Source organism: Scomber scombrus, chromosome 13, assembly GCF_963691925.1.
Source record: "Scomber scombrus chromosome 13, fScoSco1.1, whole genome shotgun sequence".
NCBI lineage: Eukaryota > Metazoa > Chordata > Actinopteri > Scombriformes > Scombridae > Scomber > Scomber scombrus.
Genome location: NC_084982.1, coordinates 22486305 through 22496304, shown reverse-complemented (window position 1 = coordinate 22496304; position 10000 = coordinate 22486305). Strand labels below are relative to the sequence as shown.

Genomic DNA, 10000 nt, shown 5'->3' with positions numbered 1-10000 from the left:
AGATGTGTTTTATACTCTGGGGAAACAGCTTGTACAGTATTCAACAAACGTGCCTTTTTATATATCCGAGTCCCATTCTGAGAGTCTTACATTAATACAGTAATACTGTACGGCTCGAATCACTCAGGGCAATGACATAAGAGCTTTAATATGCGTCATGCAATCTCGTGCTGTTATGGCAAAAAGCTCACACCGCAGCTGGCCACAAAAGACGGAGAGAGAGAGAAAGAGAGAGAGAGAGAGAGCAGGAGAGGAGGGTGAGAGAAATCGGAAACAGAAGAGTGAAGCAGTGTGAACGAGGGCACACGAGGACAAAGTTGAGAGAAATGTTACAATAGGCTTGTTCAGAGACACCTCTCTCTCTCTTTTACTGACTGTTTAGTGGAGAATTATTTTAATAGTATCTCTCCTGCAGGACATAAAACATGTTTAAAATAATCTGACTGACAATGACAAGTAGCAACTTAACACTTGATCAGTAAAAGATGATTAAGACCAATAAACCCAACCTACTGTCTTATTGTGTCACTTGACTTTCAGACTGAAACAGACCAAAATTAAAGCCATAGTCCTCCCATAAATGATAAAGTATACATATATACCTACAACCTTCTGGGTTTGAGTTTACAGACCTATTGCTCCTGATAGAAGCTTTAAAATAACTTTACATCATTTTAAGATAACTTTACTACATTTAAGATAACTTTACTACACCTTAATATAACTTTACTACACTTTAAAATAACTTAACTACACTATAAGATAACTTTACAACACTTTAAGATAACTACAACATTTAAAAGATTGGTTTACTACATTTTACAATATCCTCAGATCGCAACTTGTGGCAGTAAATGCAGTAAAACTGCAACAAACATAAGTAAGACATAGAATACAAGGCAGGAAATCTAAAAATGTATAATTTGCTTTATACAACTACAAAAACTAAATTGTACATGTGGAAATTTGCCTTCAGTTTCACCATAAGATATTTTATAAAAATAAAGAAACATACATACAACAATACGACAATATATCATCTTAACATACACATTAAAAAAAAGCTCCACCCTGTTTCCTGGTATACTGAATCCTGGTTTCATTTATTGACAGCACTGACAATGGGTAGATATATCTGTTAGCTACATTTCTATAACATGAAATGTAGCTAACAGGTCAAAGTTCAAATTCACTGTATGGTGGGTGGGACGGTTGCCAGCACTTTGGGAGTACATTTAATTTGTAGTGAATGTGTTATAACAATCATTTAAGGAAAGGCATCCAACGTGTTAATATAAACTTAATCTTTTTTGTGATTAAACTTAATCTGTCCCATTTTACTGTGAAGCCTTTAAATTTATAGTTTTCATTAAAACTGTAAAACGAGTCAAAAGCAGACCAACAAAATAAATTAAAAAAAGAAAGTCACTCACTACTAGCACAACTCCCCCACCAACACACCCACACACCCATTCCTCCTTCATCCACCAGGAAACAGCTGTCAGCTGGCTGCAGTCCATCCTATCCTGCCCAACACAATGGAGGGAAGGAAGATGTTTCCTTCCTTTCCAAAAGCCAGCCGGACAAACCAATCAGTCAGTCTGAACCAGTCAGTAAGGGCAAAGAACTCAGCCAAAAACCCATGATGTTAAAAAGCTGCTTCAGCCAGTCAGTCAGTCAGTCAGAGAGTTGGCAGGCTGTCAAAAAGTCACATTAAAATAACATTATGGCTACATCCTGGAAAGTAAAAAAAAAAAAAAAAAAAGCACGACAGCTTGAGAAGCACCATGAAATCACGGTACAGCTTCTGCCACCAGTTGTGGTTTGACACCAGTCATGCGTGGAGGTTGCCGAGCCCGAGCCGAAGCAGCCAGGTCACAACCTCGTAGGGTGTGTCAGCGTTTCCCAGTGACAGGCCCCGTTTGGTGGGGTTGCACAAAAAAATCTCCGAAACACAACTTACTGTTCCGTGAGACAAAAATAATCCACAGACGAGCTCGGTCGAGGAAATTTTACTGAGTCCCGACCAAAATTTGGCCCAATCTGGCCTGTGTGTGGCTGCACGGATTTAACAAACCATGATGTTTTAAACAGACGGCCGAGGCTAAAAAGAACATAGTTACAGTAACAACAACACTTGTCAATGTCCACAATAATGGCAATAAATTTGTTGTAAGCTGACATTTTCCAATGCTAAAAATGACACTTTCCAAAAAAACACTCTCCAAAGGGGATGAAAATTGGAAAATATTGGTCTTGTGTTGCATTTTGGACACAAAGAATGAAGCTTTTTGAAACAAATCTCTGCCTTAATCAAGTGATGTTATGTAGTAGCAACATTTATGACTTTCTGATGACTAAACTCTCTGTGATCACTCATTTTTTATGTCAATATACAGCTATTATTTTACATATTTATAATTATTTATGTCACACTAATTCAAGCATAAAACTGTGACTGGATTCAGGGTCTACATGCAGAGTCATTAACATTTACTTTTTAAATAGTATGAATGAAAAAGAACACCCATATTGTACACATTTCTCAATGAATGAATCTGTAATTATTACATACATACTGTTACATACTGTTTGGGTCAAATTTTGACCCATTTTGACATTTGAAAACAATTAAAAAAACACATAAATTACCTTATTTAAGCCTGAAATGTTATGACTGTACCTACAGTGGCCTAAAATGTCCAAAATGACAATATTTTTGTGCAGCTGGTACACATTTTTGCACATTTTTAAAGGTTATCGTGAAACCTACCATTCAATTGTTGTTGGATCCTTCACTTTCAGTAAATTAACAGAAATAATTATTGCTTTCATGTTCTCATTTTATATAAGTTCATAATTTAGTGTGATTGTGAATCTATTTTCATTGTAATATAGTGTCAAATAAAGAAAACATGAAGATAAAATACATTATAGGCACTAATTATAAAGGAATACTTAAGCTGCTTAGAGTATGAACAGCATGTAAGTGTTCAATACTTTACTAGAAGATTTTATTCACTATTTCTGTGGTGTTTGTTTTGTCTAATTAACCGTCCAAAACCTTAAGATATTCTACTTATTATAATATAACAAAGAAAAACAGTAAATAATGACGATAAGAGGCTGGAATCAGAGAATTTTGGCACTTAATAGTAATTCCTGATCAGTTTTTCTGTTGATTAATCAGTTAAAATAAGATATAAATGGGATCCAAAACCTGCTGAGGCACAAGCAGAGTTTCTGTCCATGTGTGTCAAAATGTTCAAGTTATTCTCCTCCACTCCTTCTTAACAGATTACTCGTTGTAAAGCACATTTTTGTCTTTTTGGCCCCAAACAAAAACAGGAAGAAAAGACTTAACCTTTGTCCTATTGTTGTGGCCTGTGTATGCAAACTGCAAGCTTTTTTATTTCTTTTTTTTCCCCTGAAAATGCTCATGAACAGAAAAAAACTGACACATGCCCTCATTTATGATCTTTTTTTCCATTTTTCAATCAGAAAAAATATCATTTAAAATCTATAAATTTGCTTAGATGTCTTGTGGCACTAACTGGACAACGTGAAAATTATTATACCGTATTATATAAAGCATCTTAAGCTCAATGGAGTCCTACTTGGGACCGTATCCTTCACCTTCAGTCTACAGTTACAGCTATCCAGGAAATATACTGAGTCTCTTCTCATCACAAAAAAAAAAATTAATTAATTAAATAAATCCACAAATTTGCTTGGATGTCTTGTAGCGCTCACTGGACAACATGGAAGTATTATATAAAGCATCTTAGGCTCATTTGGAGTCCTATTCATGTTTTTTTCCACCTTATCCCTCACCTTAAGATCCAGTCTCTACAGTTATAGCTACAAACTCTCTTCTCATCACATTGTGACAGCTACAAGACCTAAAAAAGAGTGCCAAGTAGTGACACAATCTATCAATCTGCAGCCCCCCCCCCCCCACAATACACTGACACAACATTTTAAAAATAAGTAAGGCGGGCGGCTGCTGTGACTTGGACTTAATATTTTGTCTTCAGCAGGACTTCATTGAGTCACTCTGGCCTCTGTTAAGAAGTGGCTGGTTGCTGCCTTGGGAAAGGATAAAGGGACTTCCCTCTTCACATGGGAACAAAGCAGCAACATAACTCACAGCATAAGAAGGAACACAGCGGTGCACACCCCGGCCTGTACTGTAGCTTTGATATCAGCGCTCATCTATCACTCTAAAGGAGGTGCTAAGACAGTTCACAGAGTTCAAAATGTAAACCCCACCTTTAACTTGTTTTTCTTTTCTTCAACTGAAAGCTGATCTTATCTTTTGTGTACACATTGTTTGTTCTTTTTATGTTTTTATGACTTGGCTGCATCATTTCATTTAATCTGATGTAATAGTATACAAAGTGTTTAAATCTTCACTTTATGGAAGAAAAAGCAGAGTTTAGGTTCTTGTCATAAACAGTGGCAATATTTGACAGTAATTAATGCTGTTACAAATCAGAAACATATTAATAAATGACTACAGTCTTAACCAGTTCACTGTGTTTGCCACCATGACATCACATTACTTCTTTTCTGTACTAAATTATTTGTCTCTGTGGATTAAAATCTCGAGCATCTTCTTCACACAAGTATAAATTCAGTATAAATTCTTGTACGATGCAAACTAACCAACTAAGCCACTGCAGTGTTTCCCTCGTAGCCTCTTTATCCAAATGATGAGCGCCGCTGCTAAAATTTAACATCAATATCATCGATATCCTCAATATCAATGGGCTGATGATGATTTCCACTCATTGTTTTGAGTCTTCATCTGGTGCAAAAAATCCCAATACAATAACGTGATTATCGACATCATCGTGCCTATATATCAATTTATCGTATGATGACCAATCATTTTTTTACCTCAGTATTGCACACTTCACATTAGCAGCTAAGAGGCTACTCATGTCAAATGGGGAAAACCTGAGTGGAGACTGCAGAAGTGAGCAGCGTAAATAACTCTGTCCTGGCTCATAATGGCAATCTGTGTTTTCACAGAAGTGTAGCGCCCACTCTCCAATCCCCATTATGCTAATATATTATCATTTTATCAGTGGTATAAAATGGTCAACAAATGACAATAATATCATTAATCGTGATTAATTCTGAGACAATATATCGTCCAACAGAAGTAGTTATCGTGACAGGCCTACCTCCCTCTCCTCACTTTATAAAGAACATCTGTGTGAAAGGTACTGTTAGAAAAGTAGCGTAGCTCCTTTATAGGAATACGGTAGTGCATAGTGTGCGTAGTGAGCATGCTCTGTTGACAGAAAAGGACCGATGTGTACATGAACTATTGACTCATAAAATCCTTTTTTTGTGAGCATCACACTTGCCACATATAAAAATGGCTCTTGACAATTTCTAGAAACACCAAATTCTCCCAAAACTGTTCACTCCCACTTAAACCTCCCCAAACAGGTAAGTATGGTATTTGAAACCGGCATAAAAAGGTCTTAAAATGACAATAATATCATCTTTCGCCATTATTTCTGACAGGCCCAGGTGAATGTGAGCGGAGCAGAGTAAAAGGTTAGCAGTAAGTTGTTAGTATGGCAGTAAATGGTAGTAAATGTCCAGTACAGACTACACTGTGTCTGTTAACAAATGCTGCAGCTTTTCAAAGTCAAGAAAAGTCTCATCTGTTTTTTCTTCAATTGCTGGAAGAGTGAAAAGAGTTGGCTCTGAAGTTAGCGACACTGGGTTAGCCTAACCCGACCTTTAAGCTATTCTATATTCTATATTTCATCTCTATTTCATTGTTTAAGGACTATTGTTGGTTTTACTGCTTTTTGATTTGATGTTTTATAATCTTATTTGCCTGTACTTTTTGTCACAACTTATTATTCTTGCCCCGCTGTTATTTTATAAAGAGTATATACTATAAGATTATATTATTATTATTATTATTATTGTATTACAGGCAAGGCAGCTTTATAGCACATTTCATACAAAGGGGGTTAGGGTTAGGGTAACTCAGCATGCTTTAAGGTTTAGGGTTATATCAGGGGATGATTAAACAATAATATCTCTATTTCATGGTTTAAGGACTATTGATGGTTTTACTGTTTTATGATTTGATGTTTTATAATCTTAATTGCCTAGACTCTTTATCAGAACTATCTTTTTTTTGCTCTTTTTGTTTTACATGATTTTTTGGAAAAGCACTTTGTAACATTGTTTTGAAAAGTGTTATATAAATAAAGTTATTATTACTATCATTATTGTTATAATAATAATAATATTAATAATAATAATAATAATAATAATAATAATAATTTGTATTATTATTATTATTATTATCATTATTGGTGGTAGTAGTAGTAGTAGTAGTAGTAGTAGTAGTAGTATTTGAGCCAGACTATGCTAAAATACAGTGTGTTCAGATGTCTTTAAACTTCTTTAAAACCATTTAGACAATCACTTTGAATCAGATACACTAAAATATAAAATGATGTTAAGATGATGACAGTCTTCATACCAAAGATCTTCCAACACCCCCATGCAACATTCAGCAGGGAGGAGGACAAAGTGCAAATAGCCTCGTAGTCGTCGGCTGTGCAGATGATCACATGATTGTGATTCATCATCACTGATGACTAACTTAGCACAGCCTCCAGTCTCGCAGCGTTTAGCCATGAATTGCATCGATGTCTTTTTTTCATTATACAACACCATTTGGAGTATTTCTCTTGGCTGGATAAAGCTGCTATTCATTAAAAAATAAAAAATAAAAAAAATAAAAAGTTCACATACACAACCCGAATGTCCCTCTCTCTGCTGATGTACTGTGACTCGCTGCGGGAACTTTATACTCTGACCTTCCCATTCATTCATTCATTCATTCAGTCTGAAAATGTAACTTTTTTTTTTCTTTTTTCTGGCTTTCTGTGAATTTGAAGCAGGGCACAGGATGTCAGGACTGAACTCCTCCCAGACTTCAGTGACAGTGAATGATTAAGTAGACACTAACTGTTACTTTTTTGGACACAGAAAGAGCTGCATACTGCTCGACTAGATCCTGTCTTAGATTTTGGATATCGTGATATATCATCAGTGTTGTCTTTTCCTGGTTTTAAAGGCTGCATTACAGTAATGTGATATCATTTTCTGAACTTATCAGACTGTTCTAGCTGTTTCATTAGTGGCCTTTAGAGCCCGACATACATATCAGTCAGGTGATATTATATCGGTATTGGCATATATGTTGTCAGATATGCACCGATATATTTTTAAAGTTATATAAGCAAGATTTTATGTATATTTGATCATTTTTCTTGATTCAAGTTTAATATATATCTACATGTATTTGTTTGTTGTTGTTGTGTTTTATTATGTATAGGAATGTATTAGTATTATTTTTCATTATTTATTAGTATTATTAAATTCCCAGTGAAGTCAACTTACTTGAGTTTAGGGGCACTCATGTAATTTTGTAAAATAAAGTTTATAAAAAAAAACTGTAAAATATCACAGCCTACTTTGTCACAAATGTTTGATAACCACATTGCAAAAAAATATACATTTAGTCTTATATATTATATTGGTATCTGCATCATCCCCAAAAGTCCAAAGGTGGGTTTTTGAATTGTGTTTACTCCTGTTATTTATTTGTCTTCTTGTACTAGTATGTGTTTTCAAGGTTAACATGATTTTGTTTTTTATATGTATGTAAGTGCATAAGAAATAACAGATAAAATAAATCTTTCATCTTGAAGTGTCGCTCAGTAGAAGTAAAGGAGTCACACGTCGTCTCCATGGTAACCAGATGCTATCCTCCAGCCGGCTCACTTAGTTACATCACATCATCCCAACCGGGGACTAACAAACCGAGGACGTTACAAGTTATCTTAAAAGTTACAGATCAAAATATTGATGAGGAAGCGAAAACTACAATCACCATGGCAACGATAGTAACACTACCCAATATCACACGTGCTAAGATTAAACAACAAGAACTGTACTTAGTCATGTTTTTGAGTTTAGTCTCGTGTTATGCATACCTATGGAATATCAATTTGATTCTTTTATATATCTATTTGTACTTGCCATGATTTATTGATCTGTATTTTGATTTTGGAAAATATCCTTAAAAAATACAAAGGATAATGATGCTTAACACTAATATCATCAGGATATTATTGAGACATCTTGATTGGAGATGTACAAAATTAAGCAACAACTGTTCATGAGTAACTTTAGTAAAATTTAAGGAGCAAAACAATCAAATTATTCCCATTTTATTCTACAGAAAGTGTCCAACTTAACTGAAATCAGCTGTATCTAGTAGTGCCAACACCATCATTATTCATCACTGTAATGTCAACATTTCAGTGTGGCTGCTCTACTGAAAATGTGGAGTTTTGTTTGTGTCAGAGCGGCATTTCCTCCCACTGTACCTGAACTTTACACATTGTGTGTTTATTCCTGTTAGTTTGAATGTTGGTCAATCTCAGCTCAGCACCTCTGGTCAAGTTACAGCTGCAACAACAAACTCTACATCATATTACATGCATCAGTGGGAAAGATACTGAGGTCTAAACTAAATAGACAAAGAATTCAGTGAAACTCCTCAAATACAAAACAACAAAGCAACTATTCATCTGAATTTGCTTGCAGAAAAAACTGGAAAACTTGTATTCTGATTTATGGTTATTAAAAAGGAAATATCCAGTTTAGTTTGAAACATAAACTACAAGAAATGTGGCCATTTAACATACGACAGTGTGATTAATATTTGTAAAACTTGTGATAAAGGTGTTTCTTAATATAAATAGGCTGCTGTAGAGTAATGAAACCTTATTTCAGCTTTAAGGAGAGCAATACTGGGTTTAGGAGAATACATTCATTTTAATTATTTTTATTTATGTGTCAGATTCACGCCCTGATTAACATTCCTATGATTACCTACATGAACATCTGGGTTGTTGAAGTCATGCGTGTCCCTGCCTGGATTTGTCTTGGCTGTCAAATGACACAAATAGAGCTGCAACAATTAGCCGATTGACAGAAAGTTAATCAGCAGCTATTTTCATTCACTCATTAATCATCAAATCATAAAGTTTCTTAAATCCTCTATGATTTTAAACTGAATATTTTTAGGTTGTGGACTTTCGGTGTAGACAAAAAGAAACATTTTAGAAACAGTGATTGATATTTTGTCACCATTTTCAGACATTTTATGGCTCGAGCGGCAAAATAATCTACACTTTAATTCAATAATTAAGATAATAATTGTTAGTCACTGCCCTACACTGACAACCTGCTGGTCAGAAGCCTGCTTCTCTAAACTTAAGGTCAGGGTTTGTCACAACTGTCAAACATGAGAAATGTCACGAAAGTGAGACTCTATGCATGCTTGTTCCAATTTGAATCTCACATGTGCTTTAATAACGAGTAATAACAGGGCTCAGATTAAAATCCAGCATCAAGCCATCAACCAAGGGGTAACGTCCCTCAGTCAAAGGTCACAATTCAGTTTTAGGGTAATATTGAAACACACAAGCAACTTCACCATCACCATGACCACCATCATCACCACCATCATCACCATTATCACCACCATCATCATCATCATCACCATCACCATCATCACCATCATCATCAGCAGCAGCAGGGGTTTGACATTTCCACTAGGTTATGATGGAGGGATAAAGGGAGAAGGGCCGGTCGGTTCCTGGACCTTGACAGCTAAATTATCTGGTGATTTCACTTTGCTATTAATAGTGATTAACGTGTGTGTCAGTGTATTACTGTGTGTGTGTGTGTGTGCGTGTGTGTGTGTGTGTGTCTGACTGGTACTTCTGAATGATCTCATCCTATGATTTGATACATGAAGAATCTCTCTGTTCTCTCTCTCTCTCTCTCTCTCTCTCTCTCTCTCTCTCTCTCTCTCTCTCTCTCTCTCTCTCTCTCTCTCTCTCTCTCTCTCAATCTGCTGCACACCATGTCTGCCCTA

At 35.5% G+C, this 10000-nt stretch overlaps 1 protein-coding gene across 1 annotated transcript in view; it reads right to left on the bottom strand.

Annotated features, from left to right (window-relative positions):
* The window catches only part of mrasa (muscle RAS oncogene homolog a), a 25522-nt gene that overhangs the window by 14648 nt on the left and 874 nt on the right, over positions 1 to 10000 (bottom strand). The window lies entirely within an intron of this gene.